The sequence below is a fragment of the Eptatretus burgeri genome, chromosome 1, assembly GCF_056783735.1.
Source record: "Eptatretus burgeri isolate ZD-2024b chromosome 1, Ebu_testis_v1, whole genome shotgun sequence".
Taxonomy (NCBI): Eukaryota; Metazoa; Chordata; class Myxini; order Myxiniformes; family Myxinidae; genus Eptatretus; species Eptatretus burgeri.
This window is the reverse complement of record NC_140961.1, coordinates 114584493-114606362: the sequence shown is the minus strand read 5'-3', so window position 1 is coordinate 114606362 and position 21870 is coordinate 114584493. Positions and strand designations below refer to the sequence as shown.

The 21870-nt window shown below is 40.4% G+C and overlaps 1 long non-coding RNA gene and 1 pseudogene across 1 annotated transcript in view; both read right to left on the bottom strand.

The window, feature by feature from the left end:
• Positions 1-373: 373 nt before the first annotated feature.
• The window catches only part of LOC147035221 (uncharacterized), a 59548-nt gene continuing 38051 nt past the window's right edge, over positions 374-21870 (bottom strand). The window contains exons 2-3 of the long non-coding RNA XR_015061816.1: positions 9263-9389; positions 374-625 (exon numbers count right to left, since the gene is read on the bottom strand). This is a non-coding gene — a long non-coding RNA (uncharacterized LOC147035221). The remainder of the gene's footprint in view (positions 626-9262; positions 9390-21870) is intronic.
• Positions 12053-20577, bottom strand: LOC147035222 (uncharacterized; annotated as a pseudogene).

Genomic DNA, 21870 nt, shown 5'->3' with positions numbered 1-21870 from the left:
CATGTGCACGCGTTAAGTATGAAGCTCACTGCGTTCGCTATTAAGGGGAGTGGGGCAGGGAAATAGGGGTGGGACAGACAGGGATAGGGGGTGGCATGTGAGGGGAGGGAGCACGCGAGGGGGGGAGCACGTGAGGGAATGGCATGAGAAAGCAGTTTGAGGGGAGGGAATGGAAAGGCAGCGTACCAGGGTATTACCGGGGGGGGGGGGGGTAAAAAACACTCAAATAGGAGTGTTTTCTTTCTAACTGCAGTGTTGTATATAAAACCGTGTGGTAGCATTTAAAAAATCAAAACTATGCCATCTATATGGTGAATGCCTGTCTGCATGCAGTCCCTCTCCCTCCCCCCTCCCCCCCCCCCAACGCATTCCTCCAACCTGCTCACGGTCCATGCTAAGCATGCACGTGCACCAGGGATATACTCAACCTTTCTCTCGCACACATGCATGGATTTCTCCACATCCACACCACAAGGTGGAACATCTCGCGTGGCTTCAATGCCGCACCATGTCCACTCCCCATGAGGGTTCGGCACTGCAGACGCACATGGTTCGCGAGATGGCCGTATAACCTCCTCCACAGCACCACGTACCACGGGCTTGAGTTCGAGTTCAGATCGCATGCCTGTGAAACGTGCGCACCACACACACAAACATAAACCAAGAACAGGCGCGCGCACACACACACACACACACACACACACACACACACACACACACACACACACACACACACACACACACACACACACACACACACACACACCCCACAGAGAGTCATTTGTTCCCATTTCTACCACGTCCATGTGTGCTGTCTACGTTCCTCTTCACTTGCAGAAACTACTGACTATTAGTATATTGCAGTAACTCTTAGTCTATTTCATTAATATTTTGTAATGATAGCACGCACAAAGTGGTGGAAAGCAAAAAAAGCCTTTTCACTTACAGCAACAAAATGGGTCCCTCTTTGCATGCAGAAACTCCCGACTCTTAATATATTGGCAGAACTATAATAGTATATTTGTGTTAATATTTTGTAATGTCAGCAAATCGCCCAAAACAGAAACAGCAAACTGCACATGTCTGCCGAAAAAATTGACCCCTTTGGACTGTGCCGTCACGGATTGCAAAAGCGGGTTACGAAGCACGGCGTTTCACTCGATGAAGTTACACTTCCTGCACATTCCATAATTTTTTCTTCACTCGATATAATCGTCGCAACAGTAGAAAAAGTTAAGGTTAATGCTTTGCTTAAATAAATACACTAAGTTATAAAAAAAAAATTCGGATTTCACTCTGATTTTGACAGTTATTTTGTTCACCACATCCGATTCTCTAATCCGACATAATATTTTGATTATAAACTTTAATTAGTCCGTGAGAGTAGATCGTGTTTCCAAATCGAAACATGTTTGAATGGGCCGAACAAAATTATGAATTAGGACCTCCCATCGAGTGTGGGTGAGGTGTCATCACGTGTCCAAGGATGTGCCTGATAAAGGATTTCATTAAATAATGCTGTTCATTATCTTCAAAAGGGGTGTTTTAGTTAACCCAAATACCGAATTCTCACTCTTACACTTCCTTCGAGTCTTCTTTGCATGCATGCAAAGTTTCAGGCTGCGAGGTTTCATGGTTTTGGCATTATGGAGGAGACACACTGACATTTATTGGTATAGATTGTTCATCTGCTTTGCTTAATATTGTTACGGATCCGGGGGTGGAGGGTTTTCGGACGAGCGCGTCAATCGCCGTCCGTACCCAGTTTGGGTTTTCGCACCCAACCACCGCCGTCTCCAGGGTTATAACGCCGGCTGGTTCGGCACAGTTCGCGGGTTGCGCGTCTCGAATCACGGTACCAAAATACACCTGTACCTTGTCAGCTGGGAGAATAGACCCCGGTTACAGACTGGTTTTGTTAGAGACCGAGCGGAGTCTACCAGTCTGTAACCATTTTCGTTTTTATATGCAAATCGAGCGAATCGTTCCTCGGCATGGCATGAATCAATTCAAAGTGGCAACTTCACACAAATCAGCCAGATTTATTGGGGGCATCGGGGAATACAACACAAGCAAAACATTCACGACAATGTTTTAATTAATCTATAACCCGTTCTTTAGGGCCCTGTCACACCTTGATGTTTTAGCTGGCGTATCGCAACGTTTCAAAATGTATGTAAAACGCTGGCGTACGCTGAACTATTGATGTTTTTTTCAGTTCTGGGCGTATTCATAACGAGTTGGACGTATGCATAACGTATTGGTAACGTACACAGAATGTTTCGATAACTTATAGATAACTTATACCAACGAATGCTTAGCGTGTTTTCGGCGTTCACAACCTATTCCTAATGATAGTCTAACTTATGCATAGTGTGCGGTAGTGTATCGCCGACGATCACGTGGTGTAGCCTATTAATAGGCTGCCGCTCAACGATTTAAAGGCCTTGTCATACCTTGATGATTTAGCCAGCGTATGCCGACGTATGAAAAATTTGTTTAAAACGCTGGCACACGTCGAATATGTTATAGGTAAGTTTTGTATATGTTAAGAGCACGCTGAAACACACTGGCATACGTCTTAGTACGCCAAGCTCGTCGACTAATTTTAAGCATGCTCAAAATTTTTCGACGTATGCCAGTGTATGACTCGCACGTTCTGCATATGCTGGCCATAAGTTGTAGGCACGTTACGCGATCGTTGACACACGTCGACACACATTACTTGTAAGTTACTCACAAGTCGAAACACGTCGAGTAAATGTTTAGCGTACCCGAAACTTATTTCTCACCTATGAGTAACGTGCTTTGAACCTATGAGTAACGTATCTCCAACACATATTGACGTATGTAGACGTATTTGACGTCTTCCGGACGACCACAGAACTTACTGGACGTGTTTCTAACTTACAGCTTCCGTATAATGGCGTATTGGCAGCGTTTAGGGGAATTGGTAAATAAAAAGGGGCTTCACAGGAGGAACCCGTCAGTGTTCCAGACTCCAAGTTTTTTTTTTCTTTGGCATGACGGTGATGTTGACACCTCGATTTCTAGTGCAGTTATGATTTAAATTGTTGAGCGGCAGCCTAATATGGAATAGGCAAAGCCTAGAAGCGAACGTAGAATTCTTCTTACATTCGCTTCTTAAATATATATCAAATTAAACAGTCTTTTTGCAATGAAAAATAAATATTACCTTAACATTACCTTCACAACAACAACTACACTGTCTAGAACAGGATCTCATCTGAAAAAAAAAATAATAATAAAATCCTCAACATCACCTTCACAACGACAACTACACCGCCGAGAACAGGATTTCATTTAAAAAAAAAATATTACCTCAACATTACCTTCACAACGATAACTACACCGCCAAGAACAGGATCTCATCTAAAAAAATAAATACTAGATTGAACGTAGAATTCTTCTTACATTCGCTTCTGACTTTACCTATAAGTTGTTCACAACAGTTTACGCAATTTCCGGTTACTTTGGCCTGGATTTGGGATCAGCGATCAAATAATGTAAATCACGATTAAAAATGATTTTTTGACTATGCGGGAGATATCTTTATTAAAATTAGTGGAGGAAATATACACCATGTCTGATATTTGGGTCTTTCATGTCTCCGACGATGCCTTTATCTCCCGGCATGCATCATTCCCCATGGCAAGAACCGGAAACAAAAAAAAAACCAGAAGCAAATAAAAAACGGAAGCAAAAGGGTCATAGGCAACGACACTGATTCAAAATTGCCATGGTATTGTGTTGTTGTTGTTTCCTATTCTCTCATGTGCACGTGTTAAGTAAAATTCACAAGATAGAAATGAAACCCAATCGTGTTTATACACCGCACAGTGTTTAAAAACAACCGGAAGCAAAAGGGTCATAGCCAACAACACGGATTCGAAATCGTCAGGGGTATTGTGTTGTTGTTGTTGTTGTTGTTGTTGTTTCCTATTCTCTTATGTGCACGCGTTAAGTATGAAGTTCACTGCGTTCGCTATTAGTAAGTTTTAACGAAGCCTGTGCACGCCTCCATAAAAAATAATGTTACGTAATTTTTGAACAGCCTCATATTGGGTTAAACAATCTGTGACTCTGTGACAAATAAACTCGTTCTTATATATCTGTGACAAATCGACTCTTTTAAGAGTTCTGCAAATGCACATTTTCCAATTGGCCCATTACCAGATTTTTAAAGCGAATTCACTCGCGCTTAATTGCGAAGTCCCGTCCAGTGCATGGCCACGTACAGGTTTGTATAAACAAAAGGTTGATTACAACAGAGACAGCAGGAGGGTGCAAGAGAGGGAGAGGAAGAGAGGGACACACACACACACACACACACACACACACACACACACACACACACACACACACACACACACACACACACACACACACACACACGCCAAAACTGATGTAACATATCAGGAAAATCCTCTGTTCGGAATCACAATTAATCTTATCTATGTAATCTTATTGACATGGGAACACAGGACAGACACGGCTCTATCTAATCTTATTCATTCATGCGGGAACATGGGACAGACATGGCTCTATTTAATCTTATACATTCATTTGGGTACATGGGACAGACACAGCTCTAATCTTATTCATTCACATGAGAACACAGGACAGACACGGCACAAGTTTAATGAGACAGATTAGAGAATGTAATCGGAGCCATGAGGTAATGATTTTTTTGTATTTTCAGACCCAGCTTCACAATAAAGACACTTGGCACATGAGCAAGGATGAGGGAGTTTCGTAGACAGGGAAGGCAAAAAATATCCGTAATATTTTGTGTTGTGACCACAGTGTAGTCATTCATGTTTAATGTAGTGGGACATTTTCTCTCTGGGCTATGTCTTTCTTGTTTTGCTTCAAACTTTCACAATGATTTATCTTGCAGTGGCTTTTGAAGCACATTAACTCGAATAATTTACACTGCATTCCAAACAAATACATATAGCCTCACATTTAAATAAAACAAAAACTGTTGGCTTGTATTTTGTCCCAGCAGACTTTGGTACTCAAGGATTGTTTGCTGTCATTATTGCAATTGTTGCAACAACATATGTATTATTGTGCTGTATTTTGTTTCCCAAGTGCTACAGCAGTGATCATTAAAGCATTATTTCATGTGCATCACAAATTCAATATTTCTAATAACATCTTAATAAACTTATGAGAACAAGTGTTTTGAAATAATTATCAAAAAAATATTTTTTGGGGTAAACTTGATGTGAAGCTTTGTTTTCCAGAACAGAGAATGGTATTGCAATGAGAAGTTTAAACTACAATATAAAGTGGCAGATGCTGAAGGAAAATTATTTCTCTGTCTATAAAATCCTTTCAATGATCTGTTCTTCATAAGTGTTGATTTGCACGTAAAAATCAACTCAGTAAAATGGAATCGCTTAATTTTTATAAAATGCCAGCAATTCTGGAAGCCAGACGTCAGTGTAAGTTCGAGATTTAGACATAAGTACAAGGATTTATCTTAATTATGTGGAAGAAAGTCTGGACAGTACAAAATAAACTAGAAGGGCACTCGGTAGAGCACATACTTACCTCCACCCCGTAATGCATGACCCACAAGAACATATCGGGTCCAATACATGCTATACATCGTTTTTGGCCCTATCTCTCAATAGTGAAGAATCACTTATAGATTAAGTAATTCTTGTATCCAGATTCGGATTCAGATCTTCACCAAAATCGAATAAATTACTCCTTGCTACACACCCAACCTTTCCGCCAAGTTTCGTCTGAATCCATCGACAACTTTTTGAGATATCGTGCTATATTTCGATTTTGAGCCCTATCTCTCAATGCTGAAGAATCACTTTTAAAATTATCAGATCCGGATCCAGATCTTCACCAAAATCTAATCAGTTCGTTCTTGTCACACACCGAACCTGTCCACAAAATTTCATCCGGATCTGTCCGCAACTTTTTAAGATATCCTGTACAGAGGCAAACACAGACAAACAGACAGAAAGGGGTGAAAATATAATATCCTTCACCTTCAGTGGCGGAGGTAATAAATGTTCGTCAAAAAGTTGGAACTGCTTGTCAACCGTGCAAGCAAGGTGTCGCCCATTTTTATTATTCATAACTTACAACATACCTGTAATGCTATTATTTTGCAACAATTTTACTGTACTTTGTGTGACATAAACAAAAACATTCACATAAGAAATATTTAATTGCAATGCTGTCTTAACCTGAAGTGAAAAACACCTTTCTAATTTAAAAGCTAATTGTTGAGTTATTTTTAATGCTGGAGAATAGACATTGCTTCAGAGAAAATGAAAATAATATTTGTACATAAATGAATGTGACAAATAATGGCACATGAGATTAATCATTGTACAGATGATTTTAAACCAATTAAGAACGCTTAATTTTTTTTTATTCATTCAAATCCCTTTGCGATCAGTTTCTCCTTTCAGGATAAATTTCACACACATAGTTGTGAGATCCTCACACACAGTTAATGACCAAAGAAGGGCTCTTTTGTTGTTTCTAAATGCTCTTGTTTTATATTTGAATTGCTTATACCTCAAAATAATTTGAAAACATTTGCTGCTAATTGTTTGGATATTAAAAATCATAATTGGTGATGAGTAATTGTCTGTGTCTTGTGAACGAAAAAAAATATAAGTATTGAAACGGTGAAAGAGTGAAAGCACAAGATTGCTGCCTTCCTTTGTTTGTTCATGTTTGAATGATATAAATGAACAACATAAACTGTGTTGTGTTCCTGAAAATATGTTTTCTACAAGTGGGAAGACAGGTAAGTCTCCTTTGTAAAGGCAATTGTGAGAAGCAAGTTATGTGCTTCCAAATTGTCTGTTCATCTTGTTTTCATATTTAAATGACTTAACAAAGACTCATGTTGTTTTCCAAAACCTGATGAATTTGCCTTTTTTCAAGAAAATGAAGCTCATAGCAACAGACTATAACTTAGAGAAACATTAGATTTTTCTCAAATTTATCTCGATAACTGTATCGTAACCACTGGATATACTTGACATATGCTTGACATTTCTCATGTTAGCCATTTGTATTTTGCTCTGAAGACTATTTGAAATGGATAATACAAGAAACTTCAATCATACTTTCCTTCTCATTTAAGAAAAATACTGTCATCAAGTCATATTGATTAAACCCATTGTTTAATTTGTCTGCCGATGAAGCCTGAAACTAGCTTTGATGAAGACTTCTATTCCATGATAAATAGCATAAAGTTTTGCAATTTTTCACAGAAACTTTTATAAATGACTCAAACGAACCATCACAAAACATTGTTTGTTGCATTTTGTTGTTGTTCAAAGTAAAAAAGGAAATCCAATTTGGAACAGACTTCACTGATGCTGTATTCAGAAGGAAAGATGCATTGCACACAATTTCCATGTAGTCCTGGAGGATATTCACACAAATATTCTTTATTCATACATTTCAGATGAAAGTATATGACTGCAATATATTCTTGTGGATGAGTACAAAATATTGCTGATATAAAATTGTCCTAAAACGATTGCAGAACAATAGATGAAAATTTTGCTAAAATAAGCAATGTAGGGAAAATAGGAATGGTTTAAGTTAATGCCAGCCATTGACCATTCAAAAAAAATCCCAAAATGACAAGACAACGTTTTCCCATCACATTAAACAAAAACAAGAAAATTGAACATTGGATGGCAAAAAAAACAACAATCTCATATTGGTTACTCTATGTGCGACTTACCTTTGGTTGGTCCGCAATCCAATGATAGCCATATTTTTTTCAGACCACCTTATGACCTTGACCTTCAACATTTATGGAAAGAGTGTAAATTACGAAAATGTGTCCCCATTTACAATCTATCCAAAAAAACTGGACATCATGAAAATCAGAGGAAAATTATTCAAGTTGTGACCAAAAAAGTATATATTTTTTGTTTTTTACCTCCACCACCGAAGGTGAGTGGAGGTTATGTTTTCACCACTGTCCGTTTGTCTGTGAACAGGATATCTCAAAAAGTTGTGGATGGATTGGGACGAAACATTGTGAGCTGGTCAAGTGTGTGTCAAAGAAGATTTGATTTGATTTTGTTGAAGATCTGGATAACGGAATTTCTTTAAGTGATTCTTCACCATTAAAAGATGGGGCCAAAAACGATAAATAGCATGATATTTCAAAAAGTTGTCTGAGTTCGGGCGAAAGTAGGTGGATGAGTTGGTTATCTGACAACAACAAGCCGATTCGATTTTGGTTCAGGTCCGGATCCAGATCCGGCCTATCAGTGGGATACAAAACATTAACTGTTCAGCCTGGCAGAGGTAATGCGCTCTACCGAGTGCCGTTCTAGTTGTTAATTGGATTAAAATCTGAAAACAGTAGGTCAAGGACACCACTCGAATGTCAGATGCACAACTTCAGTGCAGGTACACTATTATGCTGCAAGAACATCTTGGAAGGCCATGCAGTCTTTAAGATGCCACATTGGCAGAATTGAACGATGACAAAAAAAGTTGCTTTTTTCAGAGCCATTTGACCTTGGCCTTTAACTCGGAATGGTATGATGTAAATTAGCATAAATGTGCCTTACTCTACACTATCTAGTGAAGGCAATTTTGTTCTGGTCGGACAAACCGGAGTGAAGTTTTGGTGAAAATGTTAAAATGACTATAATTGGGTCGTGACTTTAAAATTAGGTCAAGGTCAAGCATTCTGTCAACCGCACCTACTTTGTATTCCCATTATTTAGGCAAAATTTCATTCTGAAAGTTTTTGGATATTGGCAGAAAAAGAAAGGGAGAAAAACTTAAATCGTGGTATAATATTTCTCGGGGTGCAAGAGCTTGACCTTTAACCGAGAGGGGTGTGATATAATTTACGCATAAATGCAGCTTGCACTGGGCTATCTAGCGAGGGCAATTTCGTTGTGATCAGTCAAACTTACAATGCCTATAGAAAGACTAGTCCCCCTTTTCCAATTTTTCATCTTTTGTTGCCTTATAGCCTGGAATTAAATTGCATTAAATCAGACTTTTTCCACCGATATTTACACATCATAACCCACAACTTCCAAGGGAAAACAAATTCTACAAATTTCAGAAGATTAATTAAAAATACAAAACTATAATATATTGGTTGGATAAGTATCCACCCCCCCCCAATCCCCCTATAATAGCAATTATCAATTAGCTCAGGTGTAACCAATCACCTTCAAAATCACACACCAAGTTAACTGGCCCCCACCTGTGTTAAATTGCAGTGATTCTGATTATTTCAGAATAAATTCAGCTGCTTCTGTAAGTTTCCTCTGCTGTGTAGTGCATTTCACAGCAAAGACTCAACCATGAGCACCAAGGAGCTTTCAAAAGACCTACGGGACAAAGTTGTGGAAAGGCACAGATCAGTGGATGGGTATAAAATATTTCAAAGGTTTTGAATATCCCTTGGAACACAGTCAAGACAATCATTAAGAAGTGGAAGGCAAATGGTATCACCAAGACCCTGCCTAGATCAGGCCGTCCACCCAAACTGGATGACAAAGCAAGCAGGAGACTGATCAGAGAGGCCACCAAGATGCCAATGGCAACTTTGAAACAGCGATATGTCTTTATATCAAAGACTGGTTACTATGTGCATGTGACAACAATATCCCAAACACTCCACAAGTCTGCCCTGTACGGTAGGGTGGCAAGAGTCTCATTTGGGGTATGCAAAGAGCCATTCTGGAGATTCTGAAGCCATGTGGAAAAAAGTTTCGTTGTCTGCTGAAACCAAGATGGAAGTTTTTGGCCGAAATGCAAAAACGTTACATTTGGCGCACACCCAACACAGCACATCACCCAAAGAAAACCATCCTTCCTGTGAAGTGTGGTGGTGGCAGCACCATGTTATGGGGATGTTTCTCATCAGCAGGGACTGGGGCACTTATCAGGATTGAAGGGAAAATGGATGGAGCAAAAACATTCGAGAGGAAAACCTGCTGCCCTCTGCAAGAAAGCTAAAATTTGGACGGAAGTTCATCTTTCAGCATGACAATGACCCGAAGCACACAGTCAAAGCTGCACTGGAGTGGCGAAGGAACAAAAAGATAATAGTCCAAGAGCATTAGGGTTTAACCTGGACATTTTTGGTAACAAGCTGATTTTTTCAGGAAAGGTCCAGGAATGTGTGTGAAATAACATACTAAAAGTCCTCATGAATCCTCCTTGAGCGTTTTCCGCAATCCAAGATGGCGTCCAAAATGGCCACCATTTCCTGTTTTTCTCATAACTTTGCAAGTAGGTTTACCTATAACACATTTTAAATGTCTACACATATGTTTTGAAGTATAAGGAACTCAATACAATACATATCAGAAGATTTTGAAACACACAAAAACCAATAAAACCGCTTAAGCTCTTTCAGAAATCCAAAATGGCGTCTGAAATTGCTGCCGTTTCTGGTTTTACACCAAGGTACTTCAACACGCACTTTAAATGTCTTAATATATGTTTTGCGACTCAATGAAATGAATCATATACTTATTGGGAATTTTTCAAAAACACGCATTTACCAATAAAAACACTTGAGCTCATCCTGAAATTCAAAATGGCGCCCGAAATGCCCCTTTCCCTGTTGTTGTTTTCTCATAACTCTGCAACTAAGTAACCCAATAAAGCACACTAAAATGTCTTTATATATGTTATGGGAGTCAAGGAATCTAGATAAATTCTTATTCGCAGATTTGAAACACGCATATCTATACCAATAAAACTACTTGAACTAGTCCCAAAATCCAAAATGGCGCCAAAGATGGTAGCAATTTCCTGTTTTTCTCATGACCCTGTGACTAAGTTACCTCAATATGCACTTTAAATCTCTAAATATATTATGTCTTGAGAAATAAGGAACTCATTCAGATACTTTGAAGTACAAAGGAAACAATAAAACCGCTGAAGTTCTTTCTGAAATTCAAATGGTGCTCAAAATGTCCGCCACTTATCAACACACTGCTGTTTTAGCCTGTTTCAAGAGGCAAAGACATTCAAAACAAGATCATGCTAGAGATTCAAACCTCAAAAGTTTCAGATGAATCTTTACCTTACGCATGCACACACCTAGTTGCATCAGTCATTGTCTTCATCGTCGGATGCTGTATCTTCAATGTTGATGTCCTCTGAAGTTGGGGTAATATCATCGTCGGCATCTATAAGAGTTGGTGCTGTATTGTTGCAATTGAGACCACTGCATTTACTGCACATTGAGGTACAAAAGAGCCCAAGTTTCTTGCAGCTACATGTCATGCTTCTGCAACCATCTGGTTTACACCCACATGCCACCATGTTCAGCAAAGTGTCGGGTGCAACAGCAATGTCTGTTTCTACCGGGGTAAGAGTCCCGTCCTGAAATCGCCAGCCCCATTCTGTTGGAGATAAGGAGTTACCCATCCATTCCTGGATGGTAAGATAGGCGCGATATGAATGTTGCTTTGCTGCAGCACTAGTTGGAGGTAGACTTTCTAGCTGAAAGGATGAACTCAGGGAACTGCGACCGATTGCCCGTTTGTATGCGATGTGACGGTAGTCATCAAGAGATTCAAAACTGCTGGCTCCATAAAGCTTAAGAATGAAGCCTTCCCCAGCTTTTTCCACCTCGTCATGGGTGCTTCCACTGTTTGTGAAGGTATCCAGCAAGTCGTAGTCCCGCTTCTTGTGCACCATGTTGAAAGCTTTACGCTTGCCCTGACGATAGATCGCAGAGACCGTGTCACATCCCGTCACAGCATGAAGAAACATCAAGTGATTTCTTGTGTCCCCTATGGCATGCTGAATCTCATGAATGTTGAAGACCGTGACAGGATTACTGCGGCATAGCATGTACACATCTGTGGAAGAGGTTGCCCGAGCAACTAGCATTACCAGTAAGTCTGTGTCCGTACCAACGACAGCAACTGGCACATGTTCTGACTCTGCCAGTGCTAGTGATGTGGAGACAATCAGGGTGTCGGCGTCTGCTTCTGCCTGCTTGACACATACTCCAGCCATGAGCATTTTGTCACGTAGAGTTTGTATGTCTCGCCTTATTGTTGCCGTTGGCTAAGAAAGCTGCTTGGGTTGTGGTGGTTGGTATATCATCTTCAAATATGATGTCACTAGAGGTACACTTCTGAGCTCTTCGTTTCTGCTCAGCTACCTTTGTCGAAGTTGCGCTTCCATATCCATCAAACACCACCGTTGATTGAGCTCCATAGTGTTTTAGGATGTACAGCTTGCGTGCTTCAGCATCTCTTAAGATGTATTCTAATGAGTTCCTCATACTTCAAAACATATATGTAGACATTTAAAGTGTGTTTTGGGGAAACCTGCTTGCAAAGTTATGAGAAAAACAGAAGAGGCGGCCTATTTTGACCTAATGCTCTTGGACTATAAATGTTCTTCAATGGCCCAGTCAGAGTCCTGACCTAAATCCATTCGAAAATCTGTGGCATGAGTTGAAGATTGCTGTCCATCAACACTTCCTACACAACTTGACTGAGCTTGAACAGTTTTGTACAGAAGAATGGGAAATTATTGCCCAATCAAGGTGTGCAAAGTTGGTAGAAACTTATCCCAACAGACTCACAGCTGTAATTGCTGTCAAAGGTGCTACCAAATATTTCTCGGAGGGGGGGGGGGACACTTATACAACCAAGATATTCTAGTTTTGTATTTTTAATTAATTTTCTGAAATTTGTGGAATTTGTTTTTCACTTGGAAGTTGTGGGTTACAATGTGTAAATAAAGGTGGGAAAAGTCAGATTTAATTAATTAAATTCCAGGCTGTAAGGCAGGGGTTCCCAACCTTTTTTTACTGGGGTACCATTTCACATGTTCGTGGTCCCACCGAGTACCACAGTACCAAAATTCACCTAAAATAGTGTTTATTTGCGATACAGACACGACAATGGGGAGTTAAACAATACTAACAATTCACAACTATGACATTGAGCAATCTGATCTGAACAAAAGAATGATACAGTAAGTACCTATTTGATTGTGTAAAATGTCCAGTCCATGGGATGGTTGAGCCTGCTTCTTGCTCACAAGCAGGTCGATGTCAGGCTTTGTTTTGGATAAAGCACACCGAACATCATGTTCAACATCCGGTAGGGATCATTGTTTTGTTTTTAGAATAACGACTGACGAGAACCCAGCTTCACACAGCCATGTAGATGGGAATACTATGAGCGAATGAACAGCCAAGGCAGCTATCTTAGGGTAAGACCCCAACATTCCACACCAGAAGTCCGCAAGATTCATCTCGTCAAACTGATCTCGGGCTGTGGAGTCGTTCTGGAGATCAATCAAGCTTTCCTGCAGTCCTGTTCCAGGTGGCAAATCCAATGCATTCATGCAAAATGGGTTGCGAATCATTTTCAGATCCAGTTCCTTGAGATCCGGAAAATAGGAATTTAATTCCTCATCCAAATAAGCGAGGTGATCTTTTACCAGTTGTATGAACTCCCTTGGGGGATTCTTTTCATGCTTCTGAAGAATATCGGCCGTGCAAGAAAACATGACCACCACTCCCGCTTCGACATTCGTCTTCCACAGACGGAGTTTTTCCTGAAATCCCTTGACCTTGTCTATGACATCGATGATAGTCGCGCCAGTCCCCTGAAGAGACTTGTTCAGGGCGTTTAACGGAGAGAAAGTGTCGACCAAATAAGCCAGGTGCAATGCCCAGTCGAGGTCGTTCAAAGCAGCGACGAAATCGACAGGCTTTGGTTTTCCATCGTTTTCGAAGAATTCACGAAGCTCAGCTCGCAGTTCAAACACGCGCTCCGCCATATTTCCACGGGATAACCATCTCACCTCAGTGTGGAATAAGAGAACTTTATGGTCGGAGTCGAAATCCTCGCGAAGTTTCTTGAAAAGTCGTGAATTGAGAGCCTGGGATTTCACAAGGTTCACAATTTTGATCATGGTTGAGAGAACGTCAGTCAATGGCTTGGGGAGCGCCTTGGCTGCGAGTGCGTGGCGGTGGATCGTACAGTGTAGGCCGCGCACTTCAGGAGCAACTACCTTCACAAGCGTTTGGAAACCTGATCTGCACCCCAACATAGCTGGAGCACCATCTGTAGTACAGCCTTTCAGATCGACCCATGACAGCCCAACTTGATCAAAGACGGAAGACACCTCTTCGAAAATGTCCTTTGCTTTCGTTGTGGTTTTAAGCGGGAGGCAAAATAGTATTTCATCCTTGAACTTGGCTTTATGCACGTACCGAACGAACGCTAACAGTTGGGGACAATTTGCCACGTCAGTTGACTCATCCAATTACATAGAAAATCCGCATGGAGATGCATTGATTTCTGCCACCACCTGGTCACGAATATTGGTTGACATTTCTTCAATGCGCCTCTGAACTGTGTTGTTTGACAGCGAAAGAGAATTGAGTTTCTTGGCGCTTTGTTCTCCCAGCATGAGACGTACGATATCCTTTGTGGCGGGAAGGATGAGGCTTTCACCGACGGTGTGAGGTTTTTTCTGTTCTGCAATCCGCAGTGCAACTTAGTAGGATGCCTTTACGGCTGCCGTGGACTGCTGTTGAAAACTGCCGCTGCCATTGAAGCATGCTCTTTTCATGGCATTTTCCTTCAGCCGAAAAAAATCATGGTCCTTGTCGCTGTGTTCAGGATGAACAGAATCAAAATGGCGCTTAAATAGACTTGGCTTCATAGATTGATTGCCGAGAACTTTTCCACAAATCGCACACTGTGGAGTTTCTAATTCACCTTTTTGGATGGAAGTGAAGCCTAACTTGAGATAACTCTCCGAATATTTTCGCATTGACATGATGCTGGTGAACGATAACGGTAACAATAAGCCGGGCAATAAGCAATGATGACAGTGTGGCGTGTAGAGACAAAACGAATAAAATAAGACTTGTGCACAATGGCCGATAACAAACAGCTTTCGGTGTACAGCCGCTTTCGATATAAATTTAATTATTGTGCACAAGCTGCATGCATGAAAGAGAAGTAAAATAAAAACTGCGTTTAAAAATAATAATAAAAAATAATAAAAAGCACGCTGCCGTATACCACCGAGAAAGTCCAAATGTACCACCTGTGGTACGCGTACCACAGGTTGGGAACCCCTGCTGTAAGGCAACAAAGGTGAAAATTTTGAAAGGGGGTGTTGGTTTTCTTCAGCCACTGTAAGTCGGAGTTATGGCAAAATTTGTGAAAATGACGATAGGTTATGACCTTAAAAATTAGGTCAAGGTCAAACATGTCAACCCCACATTCTTTTTATTCTTATTGATGATGCAAAATTGTATTCTGGAAGTCCTAGCTCGTTCCGAGATACAGCTCAGAAATTGATGCAGTTCTGAAATTTTGAGTTTTGGGAGTGCGGGGGGGGGGGGGGGGACACCCGACAACAGCATCCCTTTGCCTGTGCTATGGGGGAGGCTTATTTACTTCTGCCACCAAAGGTGAAGGAGGTTATGTTTTCACCCCTCTCTGTTTGTTTTTGGCTGTCTGGCTGTCTGGCTGTCTGTTTGTCTGTCTGTCTGTGTGCAGGAATTCTCAAAAAGTTGTTGATGGATCGGGATGAAATTTGGTGGGCAGGTTGGTTTTGTGACGAGGATGAACTGATTAGATTTTGGTGAAGATCTGTATCCGGATCCGACTACTAGAATTTTTAGTATTTAGTATTTTAGTATTTTAGTGATTCTTCACCTTTGAGAGATAGGGCCAAAAATTATATAGTATAGCACGATTTCTCAAAAATATGTGGACAGATTCGAACCAATCTTGGTGGACACGTTGGGTGTGTAACATGGAAGAATTGATTCAATTTTGGTGAAGATCTGAATCCGGATCTTAAGGCATTATTATGGCATTATGGCATTACGAGAATTATTTAATATTTTAAGTGATTCTTCACCATTGAGAGATAGAGCCAAAAACGATATATAGCATGATATTTCAAAAATGTATTAGGCCCAATATGTTCTCATGGATCGGGCATTACATAGCGGATGTATCCGCTCGACTGAGTGCCCTTCCAGTTAATTATGTTTTGTGCATCATAATCATCACATTCATTTAAAGACTGTTTCTCCCATTTTAGAAGGTTGGTTGAATAATGACATTTCTTCATTTGTTCTTTAGTTAGCATTATCTTTCTTCAAACCAATTATTTTCATGTCATTGTACATGCATTTCTGCCATGCTTTCTTTGACATGCCTCTTGATCCTTTTTCATTTAAAGCAAGACTTGCCGTCTTAATACACCCCTCCCCATCATTCGGACTTTGCACGTTTCTTTTTCACTTTTACACAAACTGATATTTTCACCCAAATTTTTTATCTCCAAAGCAGCTCTTTCCCATTTTGCCAGCAACTACAGTATGGCAATCCATGCAGGGCTGACCACATTGTTGAAGTGGTGATGCTTGTGTGTACACTGTGTGTCAAATTGAAGAGTAAGCTGCAACCACTATCATACACTCAGGATTATCTGGTGGACGAGTCAACTTACGTGCTCAACGAGGGGTGTTGACAATGGCACGCATCAGGATATGCGAGTCATGTCAAAAGGGAGGGATTGCCGCAGCAATCTGTCCGATTCTCAAAGCCGCGATATTCACTCGCTTACGCTCGCTCATATTTTTCCTTTTCAACTGGAACACATTGCTTCGTCAAACACCTCCCTTTTGACACCACTACCCTGTGGAGCCGGGCTTCGCCTTTCTGTCATATGATCATTTCTTTAACCAAATTGAGATGTCATAAATATTTGTTTATGTTTTATTTTCAGGAATAACTTAATTTATTCATCAGTAAAAAAGGTGGCAGCAGCACGTTAAAACCCCCAACCCCATTTTTATGAACACTTGTACTTTAAACCCATAGGGTAATGTATTTACTGCATCACCCATTATATGTTTTTTCATCAAATGCTGGTAGAGCTTCTTACGAACAGTCTCTGAGAATATTTAATGTTAATAATTTCTAATAAGATTAATCTCTTTTTAAACATCTTTTCTATTTCACATACACTCAAGGTAATGTTTAAAGCTCACAGTCTCCTTTAATACACTCCTCTTTAGACCTTTAAATTTATTTTCACCTTTGAATTAATTTACCCCTTTAGCTAAGTATTTATAAGCATATACCTTTGATCTAACACCTACAATTCAGTTAGTATATTTTCACCTAATTCATCTTTAAATTTTCCAATAACCTTTTTATTCTTATTCAAAAAGAGCAGGTTATTAGGATCATAATTACTTGTATCATAAATATATTCATCTTCTTTTATATCTTTACAAACATCATCTGCAGTTATCTTTAGTATAAAGCGATCTGTATCCATATGTAGCAATACAATATTCTCACCATATCTCCTCTTTAGATTATTATCCCACCCCCCAGAGGGAGGGAGCGGGATATTGTAATCGTCCGGTTTGTTTGTCTGTTTGTTTGTTTGTCTGTCTGTCTGTCTGTTAGCAACTTTACGGCAAAACGGCTTTAGAAAACATGATCAAATTTAATCCACAGGTGGGCAATGAACCTTGGATGACCCCATTACCTTTTGGGTCCAATTGGATCAAAGGTCAAGGTCAAGGTCAAGAAAAGATCAAAATCGTTCCATCTATAATGCAAAATTTGTAATTTTTACCGATGACCATGACCCCCAAAACTTCGGATCCTACCGATCTTCACAAATATGCATATTTCACTATTGGAACGGGTAGGATTATAAGTGACTAATATAGAATAAGGTTCACTATAAGCTTAGTTTGAAGTAAATCAGATCATTTTTGACGAAGTTATGAGCGAAAAACGATTTTGATCTTTTCGTGACCTTGACCTTGACCCAATTGGACCCAAAAGTTGATGGGGTCGTCCAAGGTTCATTGCCCACCTGTGGATTAAATTTGATAGTGTTTGCTAAAGCCGTTTTGCCATAAAGTTGCTAACAGACAGACAAACAAACAGACAAACAAACCGGATGATTACAATATCCCCCTCCCTCCCTACGGGAGGGGGCCGGATAACAAGTGGTGCCAGGCACAACAAATCCCACCCATTTAAGGAATAAAGTCTTCAGACCCTACCGATCTTCACAAATATGCATTTTTCACTATAGGAATGGGTAGGATTATAAGTGACAAATAGAATTAGGCCATGGGCCAGATATGGTCCACGTGCACCCCCCCCCCACCCCACAACCCTTCGACCCCATATTTTTCTGAAGCCTTAGGGTCCCCTGAGCATGAATTCAACTGGTAACAGTGAATAAACTGGGACTCACTATCCATTTTCCAACCATATCTGACTGTACCCTCAAAATGTCAACTTTTCCTCAGTTTCACACATAAAAAAAATCCCCTGACTGATAAGATCTCTGCAGTTGCCCAATAAGCATTAATATTAACAAATTATATATCAAATGAAAGATTATCACATGCAGATTTTCAAGATACAGCCATCTGTCAAATTGAATAGCGTTATGTTTGTCCCAAGAAGTGATGATATGAAGAGGAGTACCTCGCTTTTCCTTTTGACAACTCAGATTCAACTCAGATATCTGAAATAATAACGTATATTCATGCTCATTTTACCTGACACAAATAAATAAATATTTCTATGATATCACAAATTTTACTACCATTCTATTGATACCAAAATTGTCCCACACCAACGAAAGATGTACCAGGTATTATGTCTTAAACATAAGTACATCACTGTTGCAACACCCAACATGTAGTCACAAGTAAGACGGAAGACTGAAAAAAATATTCCTCACTTCACATAAAGAATATAAATTTTTAGTTTATTTAAGAAAAACAATTGAAACTTATTATGTTATGTCCACAAAATGTCATTGTGCATGGATTACGCATAATATTCATTATCGCTGTCGTCATCACTCTCCAATGCCTGCTCTATATCATCAAATGCATCCATATCTGAATCCTCATCAGAGTAAGTGTCGTCAGGTGTGATTTCAGCAATGTCAGCCAGTTTCTGTGGGAGGACATCTCCTTCATACCATAAAGGATCAAGGTTACCATCCTTTTCCTCCCAACCATGTCCCTGACTGGCCTTCGGAATCTGTGGTTGTGGAATATGCGCGGTCTTCCAAATCCGTACTTGGTGGTTTACTCTCCGAATGTACTGGGTAAGAGCTCGCTTACAAAGTGGTAAGTTAGCCATATCCACATTCCCTGAAGGCACAAGACGACTTTGCCTGGCACAGAGCTCGTTTATACGAATGAGTCGCAGATCATCAACTTTTGACACCTTTGACGCTCTACCGTATATGGCCCACGTGAAGGTGTCCAACTCATCAATGAGCTCATCAGGAATATCCCAAGCATCGCCCAGTTTCTCCAGAGTAGAAATATGTTTTGGAAAGTGCAGAAGCGTTTTCACAGGTTTAAGTTTTCCAATTCCTTGGAAGGCACTCGTGGTGTCACAGCCACTATAAGCATGGAGTGTCATGAGAGCTGTGCACTTTTCCTGGCCAAAATTTGTAGCTCGTTCACTGACATTTACCATCCTCTGCTTGTTGCCTTTGCCTGTGTCAAACAGGACAGTTGTACCATGAACAGAGGCAGCAAAGTGTAATAGGATGAAAAATACATCTGAGTCTGGACTTTTCACTCAGACAAATTGATAGTTTCTGAGTGTAGCATACTGAACATACAGTATCATACGAGAGTCAGTTTCTTCCTGGGTTGATTTCAGCAGTGGTAGCTCCTCTGTAATTGTTGTTTGCCCATTTGCAGATGTGAGCAAATATGCGATGCCCTCACATACAAAGATCACTTGCCTTCCATGCAACCTTGATGCATAGTTATCACCACTCCAGAGCCTAAGCAGAAGTTTGATGAGCTGTATCTTGTTCTCATCATTTGACAGGGACAATTTCCAATCAGGTGGTCTCTTCGTGGCTTCACCTGTAAGTAAAAGCTTTTCTCCACAGCCCTGACGTCGCCTCTCCATCGACTTCACTGAATCAGGCAAAAATTGATCAGTGCTAAATACCACATCTCCTGTTTTTCCAATGATGTCAAACACTTTGTAAGAGATCTGACTAAAATTACTTGGTATTTCTTTCAGGTCATAGAAGCAAGCATTGCCATCATACAGAGTCAATGTTTCATTGGTTGGTGGTACATCAGCATCATTACAATCCTTGATCAGGTTTTGAAATGTCTTTGCTTTGTCAGTCTTAGCAAGATATCCATAAGCTGTCGCGATGCTGTATGGTACGGGAGTTAATGGATACGTCAACAGTTCTTTCATATCGACTTGTAAGCCCTGGTTTTGTGACTTTACAAAGAGTTGAAAGGCGACATTACCCTGTTGCTTGTACTGTATGACCTTATTCTTGGTTGTCTTCATCTTGGATACCTTGTTCATGTCACTCAGAGTTTTGAGGTTCAGTCTCTTCACAGGCTCAAAGAAATCTTTACTATTCTTCAGTCTAGCTTCAATAAATTAATCCCGTGCTTTTTCACCAACAGCTTCAGCCTTTAGAACATCGTCTGAAACAGCATCAGATGCAGCACTTCCTGATGAGAGTATCAACAATTTATCATTTGTCTCTATATTGAAAAGATTAAGAAAACTTCCTATGGCATTTCTTTGTCCTTCCTTCCTTTGTCCCTTTTCACCAACTTCTCTCCTCTTGTGACCTCTGTCGGATGTGTATCACGATGCTTTGTTCCGTCTCCACTGTCCAATATGTGAGCCATTCCAAGTGCAGCATCAACATAAAGAGACCTTGCATATGTTGTCCTAACCCATCTCTGGTAGGCCTGGTAGTTGGTGAGTAGTCCAGATGTACCTGCTGCACTGGTTCCAGCACTACCATATGACTTAGTGTGCCTCATGAAGGTTTCCTCCATGGTTTTATCCACTGCACAACGATTGCCAAGGATAAAGGAGCGTGCAACACTGATAGCTCCTCTCTTGATCAGTGATACTGCCCCTGGGTGTGAGTTGTCTATATTAGCTATGAACACAGAGAAATATGTCAGATACCTTGCATAATTCTGTCCACCGAAACTGAAGAAGAGAGACGTCATGCGAATGATGGATGCAGCATACAAAAGAAAGTTGTTTGTCTTTACGGCTTCAAGGTGTGATTGAATTAAACAGACATGGTCCATGTATGACAACCACAGCTGGGCAGTCTTCCCCAAACGTCCATTTGCGACTCCTTTTTTTAATTCTGCATACTGCTCTATGAATTGGACAATGGAGTTGTCCATCAAGACAGCATTCAAATATCTTGGCTGTGGGAATCTAGTAGGGCACGTAGCTTATCTGATGATTCATCAGAGAAAGGAGAAAACAGATCATCAGTGCTTTTATCTTTGAGGTACTCCTCTATGAGCAATCTTTCAAGACATTCCAACATAATCTTGTGACAATGTAGGGCTCTGTCGTAGTGCCTCCCCGACATCACACCACCCAAAGATCCTCCACTGATTAGTCCTGCTTCTAGGAGACCATCTGCTAACCCAGACCCAGCCATCTTTTTGGCAATCATCTTCATATAAGCGCATACGAGGTGGAATGTGCCAACTAGAATTATGTGGCTCTCATACTTGTCTGGTGAGTTCCACACTAATGGGTCGGCCTTCATGCAAACTCCCAAGTCAAATGTAGTAATGACATAAGCTGTCCAACTTCTCTGGTGGCCTCTTCAGCAGCACACAAGCATTCTTGTACAGTTTTGTACTCCGTTATGGGATGGTTAATGACTGGAATGTGGATATGGCTAACTTACCACCTTGTAAGCGAGCTCTTACCCAGCACATTCGGAGAGTAAACTAGTAAGTACAGATTTGGAAGACCG